Genomic DNA, 12442 nt, shown 5'->3' with positions numbered 1-12442 from the left:
ATTAAGTTCAATTCAAAACTTATTTCCTCCTTCTTTTGTAAAGGTTTTCAGCACAAATTTATAGGCTGAAATACCTTTTGAGTGCACACTGTATATTAATACTTCTGTCATCAACAGGTTTATTGACAGAGCAGACTGTGAGTGCAGGTAAGAGATAACAATGTTTACACATTTCACATTTTCACCATCATTTTTAAATGTTGAATAAATATAACATGCATTAGAGTTTTACACACACACACACACACACACACACACACACACACACACACACACACACACACACACACACACACTATATTCATTCATCATTCATTCATTCATTATCTGTAAGCACTTATCCAGTTCAGGGTCGCAGTCACATTATATATATGTGAATCTGATTATTATACTATTGAAAACTATCTGGGTGGCATGGTGGGAAGGGGTGACTCATTGAGACTTAGATCTCAAAACCAAAATGAGCAATCATACACATTACAGTTTTTACCATTATGTGAAACCATGTGAGGTCGTATGAACCATGATTCATTGCACATGGTTTGCTGTTCTAGACTGAGTCTTTTAATGGCATCTGTGTCCCTTAAGGTTTGTACTTCCAGTTCATAGGCCACAGCTAGCTTTATATTTTTATTATATATACTATATAATTTTTATTATATCTTTATAATTTTTCTGTATATAAATTAGCTTTTAGCGGTTACACGGGTGCACAGTAGGTAGAGTCACAGTCACACAGTTCCAAAGACCTGGTTCAAGTCCTGCTCCGGGTGACTGTCTGTGAGGAGTGTGGTGTGTTCTCCCTGTGTCTGCGGGGGTTTCCTCCGGGTGACTGTCTATGAGGAGTGTGGTGTGTTTTCCCTGTGTCTGCGTGGGTTTTCCTCCAGGTGACTGTCTGTGAGGAGTGTGGTGTGTTCTCTCTGTGTCTGCGTGGGTTTCCTCCACTTTCCTCCTACAGTCCAAAAACACACGTTGGTAGTTGGATTGGCGACTCAAAGGTGTCCGTGAGTATGTATGTGAATGTGTGAGTGTGTGTGTTGCCCTGTGAAGGACTGGTGCCCCCTCAAGGGTGTTTTCCTACCTTGCGCCCAATGATTCCAGGTAGGCTCTGGACCCACCGGGACCCTGAATTGGATAAGCAGTTACAGATCATGAATGAATGAATAGTACACTGCAGTCTGTGTAATTATCCAAAGGTTCATGGCTTTAGTATTGTATTTGATCTCCTGCAGATGGACTCATGGATTCCTACTTACAGTGCGTAAATAAGATGTAAAATCTACATTAACTCTTATTTAGGTCCAGACTGCAGAAAACATAACTAAACATAAAGAAACCTCTGTGTCCTTGGTATTTCACGTGCACTTTATTGTGTCGTTGTTTGTCCGATTGTAGTATGAGTGTAATAATTGCTCTGTGATTTCACATCTGTATTGTTTTTATCCCACACAGATGTTCTGGACTCATACACTAAAACAGATGGTGCTTGGCTCCTCACTTTGCTTAAAAGCCAGTACTCTGTAAAATATTTGGAGGACTGTGCTGTTAAATGCGAAACAGAGACACTGTTCACATGCAGGTAAGGTACTGTATTTAACAAGTGGCTTAGTGAAGTGGGTAATGTATCTACCCTCCACATGGTAGACCATGGATTGGCTCCTTGCTTTGGCAGAAACACAACACTGCACTAATCTGAGTCCTAAGAAAAGACTCCAAAAACTGCATTAGTGCTCCTCTGGAACATGATTAAAGTTGTGTTTAAGAGCGTGTTCCAAATGTTGTCACTGTAAATATAAAAGTACATGCTGAACCTTGTGTGTAGCACTGGTCTCTGGTGGCTAACCCCATTTCCTCTGCTCTAATGCATCTTACAGGTCCTTTATGTACATCGAAAAACATCAGAACTGCATAACGGTGCCAGCCAACTCTAAGATAGAGCCAGTGCTTCATAGAACGGGTATGGTCCTGTTTGAGAAGAAAGGTAAGGACTTGAGTTTTATTTTATTCAGATAATTGTTCACATTCTTAGATTTTTATTTGGAACATTAAACAATCAAACCATGAAGAACATTATCTAAACATTTCCCGGCCAGTCTGGCATTGCATAAGTGTCCCGGGTTCCTGTCAACAGTGGTTTAACATCATCTTTCAGTCTGCCGTCACTTCTTCAGAGCTCTCCTCTCTTTTCTCTGATGAACTACTGTTACATTCACAGTGCTAGTCTACAGTTCTAACTGTTGATAATGTCATTTGTGAGATACTGTGAGATACTGTGGGAATTTGCTACTCCACTCTACACATGCTTTGTTGATTTGGAGAAGGCATATGACCGTGTTCCCCGAGAGATTCTGTGGGAGGTGCTCCGGGAGTATGGGGTGCCAGGGTCGCTCCGGCGAGCCGTACAGTCCTTGTACTCTCAGAGTTGGTAGTAAGTCAGGCTTGTTCAGTGTGGGCATTGGACTCCACTCCTGTTCCTGATATTCATGGACAGGGTGGCGCGGCATAGCCTGGGGCAGGAAGGCTTCCAGCGAGGAGCTCAGGAGGTGGCATCTCTGCTTTTTGCGGATGATGTTGTTCTGGCTTCTTTGCACGGAGGTCTCCAGCGTTCATTTGAGCAGTTTGCAGCTGAGTGTGAAGCGGTCGGTATGCGGATCAGCACCTCCAAGTCTGAGGCCATGGATATCTCCCGGAAACAGATGGCATGTTCCCTTCAGGTAAGGGGTGAGAACCTGCCCCAAGTGAAGGATATCAAGTATCTCGGGTTCTTGTTCACGAGTGATGGGAAGAGAGTTGGTGAGATTGACCGTAGGATAGGTGCAGCGTCTGCAGTGATGCGGTCACTGTACCGCACCGTTGTGGTGAAGAGAGAGCTGAGCCATAAAGCAAAGCTCTCAATTTACCGGTCAGTTTACGTCCCCACTCTCACCTATGGTCACGAGCTCTGGGTAATGACCGAAAGAACAAGATCACGGACACAAGCAGTCGAAATGAGCTTTCTCCGACGGGTCGCTGGGCGTACTCTCCGTGATCGGGTAAGGAGCTCAGTGACTAGGGAGGAGCTTGGAGTAGAGTCGCTGCTCCTTCGCATTGAGAGAAGTCAGTTGAGGTGGTTTGGGCATTTGATCAGGATGCCTCCTGGACGCCTCCCACTGGAGGTATACCAGGCATGACCAACTGGAAGGAGGCCCCGGGGTAGACCCAGGACACGCTGGAGGGATTATATCTCCCGGCTGTCCTGGGAACGCCTTGGGATTCCCCAGGAGAAATTGGTGGATATTGCAAGGGACAGAGACGTCTGGGCTTCTTTGCTTGCCCTGTTGCCACCGCGACTCTGAAATGGAAAAGTGGAAAAGAAGATGTATGTATGTATAATAATGAAGTACAAGTTCAAGGCACAAACAGTTTAGCAGCAGTGAAGGTTCAGATTTCTATTGAAATATTTTAGAATTACAAAGAATTATACAAAATTGCAGTAAAAATATGTCGGTGGAGTCACTCACTTGTTGGAGTAAAAATCCAGTGGTACATGGAAAAGAATGTAGACATTATTAATTATTAAACTTGGGGCCAACGTGTCGAGTTGTGATTGTGCAAACATTGTCTGTGTTAGTGCAAATACAATTTAAATGTGTATATCATGATGAAGGAGTATATCAAGATGTCTGCATGTCCAAAAGCACACGTTGGTCGGTAGATTGGCGACTCAAAAGTGTCTGTAGGTGTGAGTGTGTGAGTGAATGTGTGTGTGTGTATAGCCCTGTGAAGGACTGGCGCCCCCTCCAGGGTGTATTCCCGCCTTGCGCCCAATGATTCCAGGTAGGCTCTGGACCCATCGCGACCCTGAACTGGATAAGGGTTACAGATAATGAATGAATGAATGAATGAATATCATGACGACAATGTTTAAAAGCTATATCATCTCCTTTGCTCCAGTGTCCTCATGAATGTAGCATGTTCCTCTTCTAACGTTCATTTTCTTCTCATTCAGCATATTTACTGGAGTGTGTAAATGGCACTGGCACTGACTACAGAGGGACAAAGAACAAGACGAAATCGGGGATACTTTGTCAGCACTGGGACTGTACATACCCTCATATACCAAAGTATGTGTAAAGTTATATATGAAGATTTGTATACATTTATTTTCCAGACTGGGTGTGATATGCTTTATTCTGCCTGACAGTATCACCCCAAAGACTCATCCAAAAGCAGACCTGGAGTCTAATTACTGTAGAAACCCTGATGGAGACAAGGGAGGGCCCTGGTGTTACACTATGAATGAAAAAAAGCAATGGGAGCACTGTGACATCCAGGACTGTACAGGTACAGCAACCACCCAATTTCTACACAGTGTAGTCCACCTATTTATCATCTTCTGAAGTGTGTTCTTCTTCATCTGCAGAGGAATGCATGCACTGCAGTGGAGAGAACTACAGAGGCAAGGTCTCCACCACCAAGAGCGGTCTGACCTGCCAGCGCTGGGACTCCCAGAAACCACATAATCATGGATATTTCCCTTCAGCGTAAGCAGTCAGGCTTTATACTGCCTTGGTGAAGTAGACCTGTTCTGCACACTTTAGTGTTTTTGTCTGTTTTACCAAGCCCATTTCAACTTGTTGGCTTAGATCAGGTATGTCACAGCAGGACACAGTCTATATTACCACTGTCCAAGGCTTTACTTTAACTTTCCAACTGCCATTTTGAGATATCTTCTTTTTTCATACAGCACAGATATGCAGTTGTTGTGTCTTGTTTTATGTTGTTTAGTCTTTCTGGAAAGTACCTGGAAGAGAACTACTGCAGAAACCCTGATGGCGAGCCCAGGCCTTGGTGTTTCACAGAGAGTCCAGCCAAACGCTGGGAGCTCTGCTCCATTCCTCGCTGCAGTGAGCACCTTTTCTCCACTTTAGCCCAGACCAGTTGATACTGTACATACAATATGGCTATTTCTTTCCACACAGCATCTCCACCACCTGCCACCGTGCCTCAGCTGACATGCACCACTGGAGACGGCACCAGGTACAGAGGCACAGTCTCTGTGACAGAATCAGGAAAAACCTGCCAGAGCTGGGCATCTCAGGTCCCTCAGAACCACTCGTTAACACCAGACAATTACCCCTGCAAGTAAGTTAATAGCTCTATAAACATTCACCACATTCGGGACTGGATTTCCCATGCAGAATTAAATTCATTGTTACAGTAGAACAAAGCAAGCATAAATCATTCTCTCTACCAGAAGATATGCTTTTACTAAAGTTAAAATTATAGTTCTTTGAAGCTTTAAAGGGGAAATATGAAAGCTTGCTTCTTCAGTGCCTGTGCACTTTAATCTACCAGTCCACAAACTGTGGAACATGTCTAGTTTGCCCAGCTGAGTCAATGATAATTAATTATTATTTAATTAATAATTATTTATTTAATTCATTTTGCTAAGCTGCAGGTTTGGGAGCCATTAACAAATATGTAGTGTTTCTACTTGTCTTAGTTTCAGCTTAGACAAGAAGGCCATCTTCACATATTATACAACAGGATTAGCTAGAATGAACTATTATTAATGGATTATGCTCATTGACCCTCCATGGGTTCTTAACTCTGAAATTGAATCTGAACTAGAAGTTATAATTCCATACAAGAAAGGTGCACACACAAACAAGTAACAAAGGATTTTTTTTATCACACAACTGGTTTATTAATTGTAATATCAAATAATTAATATTAATTAGACATTCATATAATTAAATGGATTACAGCGATATATGAGGGAACAGGGAGATTAATATATGAGGGAATTTCTCTATGATAATTATTGCATTAATTTCTAAGCCTTTATTGCATTAAGTTCTAAGAAAGGCTCTTGTTTATCCCAGCAAACTTTCAGTACCAACCCATGAGCCATGAGAGACATGAGACATGAGACCATGTGACTTTACTTATCCAGAGATGGACAGGGAGCATGTCTCTGACGGTGCCTTCCGGCACGACTTCCTGGAGAGTTGCAGACGCGGGCCTTGTAGTTTACAGCCGCGGGTGTTCCTTTTCTCCCGAGGCTTTCAGATGCAGCCGTCAGAGCTGGTGGCATTCTGAAGGTCTCTGTGGGGAGTCTTAATCATCGCTGATCTGCCGTGTTGTGAGAGACAGTCCATGCAGGTCTCTCCTGGGGCCTCATCTCAGAAGGTCATTTTGAGGGTGCTTGCGGCCACTTTCTTCGTTGTTGCTGGTCCGGAGGAGTTGTGTCCTTTTTAGGGTCAGAGGTCTAAGGTTGCCTTCATGCTCTGGGTATGAGCCTTAGGGGCTTCGTCTAGATCCATGGGGGGAGGCTGAGTGTAACAGCTAAAATTTTGTGGTTTGATTTAAAGTTTGTTGGTCTTTTAAAAAGCCTTTGAATGCTAAGTCACGCAGCTGTTTGCTAGACAAGGTGCGTGGACATGCTGCAACCCCTAGATAATAATTAGTGTTGGGATGGAGATTTAGGACAAACTGTGTTTTGAAATCCAACTCTTCTTCCATTCCTGGTTCATTTTGGGGCCCGAAATAAGCTTGTCTAAGGTGGTGATAGTACTGATGGGGTGACTCCTGCCTTTGTTTTTTAACTTGCAGTGCTGTCATCAGTCCTGTCTGTGACAGCTGATTGGAGAACACCTTCTCCTAAGCATCACAGAGCACATCATATTGTCCCCTGACATAGTTAGGTTGCCATTCAATGAAACTGCTGACTTCCCTGCTGGATGTCATTCTGATCAGGCAGATTCTGTCATCTACTGTGGCTCCAGGGAACCTTTGCAAAAAGAAATCTAAATCTCTTAGGTATGAATAGATTTCATTTGAGCCATCCGGCTTTGGCTTGAAACGCGTTATGTGGTGCGCGATTCTGTCCAGGCCCCTGTAGGAGGGAGTCTGGTAATGTGCTGGGGGCACATAGCTAAACTGAGAGAACCTATGTTCACCTGTGTTTGGGAGGACTCTGTTAGCCTCCAGTGGTGGAGCTGGTGTAGGGGCCGTTGGTGTTGGGAAAGGTGACTCAGAGATACCTTGGGACTTTGAATTCTGCAGCTCCCTATGAGTGTGAGTAGTTCTCTGTTGGTTGCTAAGTAGCTGTGAGCGTACCTTCTCTAGTTCTTTTTTAGCAATGTTTTGCTTGTTTTCTGTCTCTGACTACAGGTGCTGAGACAATTGGAGTTCATCTTTGACTGCAGCAAGTTCTGCTGTTTTTGCATGCAGTACCATTAAATGATCAGACTCTTTGTGAGCATTTCTGATGTTCTCCATTTCTGGGCTCATCATTTGTGTTTTTACTGCTTATAATTCTATATCCTGGAAAGTGTGTTTAAGTTTTTCTATTGCTAGTGTAGCCATTTGGCTGGCTACCTTTATTAAGGCCTCACCTTTAAGTTTCTCCATTAAATGGAGGACCATTAATTGTGACATCAGATTTGCCATGTGAGAGGGCTCAGCGCTGTGGATCATGGCCTTATATTCTGACACTGTGGCTCCTGTTGAGCTTGCTAATTACAAATACACCTCAGTCAGGGGTCTTACCACTGATGCTTGGTGTTTGGTTTGTGTGTCAGATTTTATGCTAATTAATGTCTAATTATTGCAGTTTATTTTATATAGGTCTATTAATATAGATTTTATAAAAAGTAATTGGTTACTGCCCCCTCCAGGGTGTATTCCTGCCTTGCGCCCAATGATTCCAGGTAGGCTCTGGACCCACTGTGACCCTGAACTGGTTAAGCAGTTACAGATAATGAATGAATGAATGAATAATTGGTTACTTCCATTTATGGAAGAATGAGTAAAGGACAGGAGCAGTACAACAAATATAACGTACAATTTATATATGAATTTACTATACTCTGTGAAAGACAACTGCTTTCAATTAACTTGCACTTAAACAAGTCATATACAAGAGTGCACCAGAGAAAATTTAAATGCACTAAAGCAAGTCATGCGAAAGGGGGAACTATAAATTGACTTCAGTTGTAATAGCATAAGTCAGCCACAGGGCTCCTGGTGTTTCCAGGGCTGGGTCAGTGGCGACACCTTATTTAATTAACTCCTCCCCCTGGGGTAGGTTCACTGGTTTGGCATAATTTAAATCATTCCAGTCTGGACACTGAAGGGAAAACACACCATTGCCAGTCTTAAACAAAACAGGGACCTTTGTTTGGGCCGCTTTAGAGCAAGTTCACTTTTCACATTCTTTTACAAATTCAAGGCACGAGATTCTGCATGCAATTATGAGCGGGATCTGGGGTCTCACTACTTATGGGGTGAATCAATGCTTCTTACAAACAATTCCTGCATGTATGAACGTGTTTTAACAAGCCGTATATCAGAGGTACAAAATTTGCCGATCAAAAGCTGGAATTCGCTGACTTTTGGGCGATACAGAACATATTCACGGAGTTTCGCAGTGATTATGTCAACCTCTCACGGGTGTGTCATACACTTTTCATGCAGGTGATTAAACAGTGACGCAGCACAGCTGATAAACCCACAGTAATACTTTGCAATTAGGCGCACGGCGGCAGCCTAATAATTTCACGAATGAAAAGCCTGTTCACAATAATCATTAAATCAAAACAACAGTGAAATGACAATCATCGCTCACATTCAAGGCTTAATTTAGCAACAGGTCCTAGTTATGAATTGGAGGGGATTAAGGTTGGGAGGAACCAGTTGTGAGGCCTGTATCTCTTAAACAGGCTGCTCTCACGCTGAAGCACAAGGCTGCGCATAACGTATTGGTGTGCGGTTTTCTTGTAAAGGAATCATAATTTCTAATCACGATTATTAATCAGAGCCCCACGTTGGGTGCCAAAATTATATATAATATATGTAGTGGAAATAGTATGCACACGTTGCGGTGGCATAAGGACTACATAGCGGAGTTAATGATAATTAATTATTATTTTATTAATGATTAATTATTTAATTAATTTTGCTAAGCTCCAGGTTTGGGAGCCATTAACATATATGTAGTGTCTTTACCTGTCTTAATTTCAGCTTAGACAAGAAGGCCATCTTCACATATTATACAACAGGATTAGCTAGAATGAACTATTATTAATGAATTATGCTCATTGACCCGCCGTGGGTTCTTGACTCTGAAATTGAATCTGAACTAAAAGTTATAATTCCATACAAGAAAGGTGCACACACAAACAAATAACCAAGGATTGGTTTTATCGCACAACTGGTTTATTAATTGTAATATCAAATAATGAATATTAATTAGACATTCATATAATAAAATGGATTACAGCGATATATGAGGGAACAGGGAGATTAATATATGAGGGAATTTCTCTATGGTAATTATTGCCCTAAGTTCTAAGAAAGGCTATTGTTTAACTTTCAACTTTCAACCCAACTTACCAACCCATGAGCCATGAGAGAAATGAGATGCGTTGTGAGAGACAGTTCAAGCAGGTCTCTCCTGGGGCCTCATCCCAGAAAGTCATTTTGAGGGTGCTTGTGGCCATTTTCTTCGTCGTTGCTGGTCCGGAGGCGTTGTGTCCTTTTATTGTCAGAGGTCTAAGGTTGTCTTTATGCTCTTTGTGTGGCGTTGAAATTTCGTTAGGGTTAAACTATAGCTTAATCTATAGTTAATCTTAATCTTTATTTTCTATCTGGACAACATTAATATAGAAAAATCAGTTCTCTCTGGACCACGAGGGGCCCAAGACTGTTGAAGAGAGCCATGAGAGAGATCAAGAGAGCTCTCTGACTACCCTGTCTGAGAAGCATTGTCTGCTGGAAGCAGGAGAGAGACGTTCTTCAGAAAAACGTCTTCCTCTCCAAAATTCTCAAAGAGTGTGTCTCAGAGGAGTGTTAAAAAGAGTGAGCGTGCCAAGTGTGGTGTGTGACTGGCTTTTACCAGAGTTTAGAAAACCCGCCCCAAATACCTGATTCATCCTCAATGAGGGAGAATTAAAGCATTTCTTGCTCCTGATTGGCTGTTTTCTGTACCTTGATAGTGGCATCACATATAATTTATGACACTTGACAAGACTTGACCATCCCTGGTGAGTGAATATCCCAGGATTCTGAATCATACTTTGCAATATAAAAGATTATGTTAACACAAAGTAATATCATTCAGACAACCATGTTCTACATAATTATTAAGCAACTACACACATAGTTTGTGGCTACCTTGGTTCTACATAAATTCATATAAACAAAAATGAATTTAAACACATGTAAATTAATCCCACCCATTTTGATTGTCCAAATGGAATTAATTTCAAACAGTTGTGCCCATATACAACTTGTTTTCCATGTAAGAACTTTGGGATCTTTGAGTCTTTTAGAGTTAACAGTCTTTAAAAAGGTGTAAGAGGGCATTGTGAGTTTCAATCAAGATTGAGTCTGTGTGTCTCTCTGCATTCTTTTCTTGACCCTATTGTTCTTAAGTCATAAAAAAAGGTCCTTGGAGGGGGTTTTTACGAGCCTGCTCTGGAGGTTTATGTCACCTTCCATCTGCTTGTGCAAGGAGGGGATGTCGCTGAGACGAGTTAAAATTTGGGTATTTAAAATTAAACTCTCAGAAAGTCACAATTTCATATTAGAAATTAATACACATTCATCATATCACACTACAATGATGTTAAACTGATCAAAACAACATAAAAGTGCAGAGAAATAAGAGTACTGATTAAATATGCAGAAAACCAGAACATAAAAGTAAAAAAAAAATGAAGGAAAAATTACTAAAATCAAAAGTGTCTGCTCCTCGCTCCTCAATCAGGGCTCGTGTGTTGAACTGAGGCGTGGGCCATTCTCATTTTGATTGTTAGTTTGAAAAAAATGCTGTGAGGTTAACGTTGTTAACAAACACTGTATGCCAGCAGTCGCCTAAAAATCCCATATCAGTTTTGTTTAAGTACATCACTAAACCTTCTGTCATGTCACATACATGTCCTCAGAAAGGTCTGACAGACCACGCGACGTATTCTAGAACACTGTGTGTCTCACTATGAGATTGAACTTAACTATAACTGTCAACTATATAAAAGTAAACCAAACTCATTTCTGTACATGGGACTACTCTGTGCAACTTTTGTTAAGACACAAATGCAGGGAAAGAATTGTGATGTATTAAAAAAATAAATAAAAAATTTAACTATTTGGGTATATCGTTGACTCCCAGTATGTGTGAACAACTCTGTGCTTTCAAACTAACGAAGCAAAATTCTGACTCTAAACATGGCTTGGCCAATCTTGGTGGACTACATCTTGGTGCATGTGGAAAATCTTGTAAATAAATGTACTTCCTATAGTAAATGTACTAACTTAAGTAACTGTGAACTTCAGCCTCTAAGTCCTGGAATGGGATACAACTGCCGTATGGAACCAGCCTTATCCCATTTAAAATTAAGTCTAAAACCCCACTTTTATTCCATGGCTTATACTTTTCATTAATTCATTCATTCATTATCTGTAACCCTTATCCAGTTCAGGGTTGCGGTGGGTCCAGAGCCTACCTGGAATCATTGGGCACAAGGCAGGAACACACCCTGGAGGGGGTGCCAGTCCTTCACAGGGCAACACACACTCACACATTCAAACCTACGGACACTTTTGAGTCACCAATCCACCTACTAACATGTGTTTTTGGACCATGGGAGGAAACCGGAGCATCCAGTGGAAACACACGCGGACACAGGGAGAACACACCAAAGTCACCTATCGGCGGCCAATATATTACTTGCAGATATGTTGTTTAGTTGTTATGGTGTTGATATTGGATTTAGCCGATATTACAACCGATAGCCTGGTGCCTTTTTTTTGTGCTAGCGAATATTCTGTAACTACTAGTCTGGCTTGTGGAGGTTTTTCACACCCATGCAGCAGATTAAACGACAGAATGATACTCTCAACCACCACAGTGCAGGAGCCCTTCTGATATAAAACACACTACTATAGATATAGAGTCCTTCAGCGTCTGAAGTTATTATTGAAACACGATGATAAACGATTACAAACACTCGCTCAGAGCCGCTTTATGCCACTCGCTCCCTCACTCTCCAAAACCAGAGCTTGTACAGCTCTGTCCAAAACAAACACGGTGCTGCACTAATTAGCGCCCCTCTAAAAACCATTCATGTGGAACCAGCAATAAATCTTTGATAAAAATATAAATGAACTAATATACTTAAAACATCTAATTAAAAAGTACAGAAATTTACAAATACTGAGGAAAAGGCTTGTCCTATGACAAACCATGATAAAAAGGATTTGTTTTGCTTTAATCCAATGTGAATTTGCATTAATTACAAAAAGATAAAATTATTGGTTATTAATATCAGTATCGGGTACTCCAAGGTGCTAATCATCGGTTATTGTATCGGTTTATTGTTAACTTATACCTTTTCATATTTTTTTAACCTTATTGTTATAGTTATTTGTTTTATTGTTCTTGGTCTTAATTGTA

General features: G+C 41.4%; 1 pseudogene; it reads left to right on the top strand.

The window, feature by feature from the left end:
- The window catches only part of LOC136702028 (plasminogen-like), a 34185-nt pseudogene that overhangs the window by 453 nt on the left and 21290 nt on the right, over positions 1-12442 (top strand).

Source organism: Hoplias malabaricus, chromosome 7 (assembly GCF_029633855.1).
Source record: "Hoplias malabaricus isolate fHopMal1 chromosome 7, fHopMal1.hap1, whole genome shotgun sequence".
NCBI classification, from domain to species: Eukaryota; Metazoa; Chordata; class Actinopteri; order Characiformes; family Erythrinidae; genus Hoplias; species Hoplias malabaricus.
Note: the sequence above shows the minus strand (reverse complement) of the source record. Positions and strands in the feature narration are given on the sequence as shown.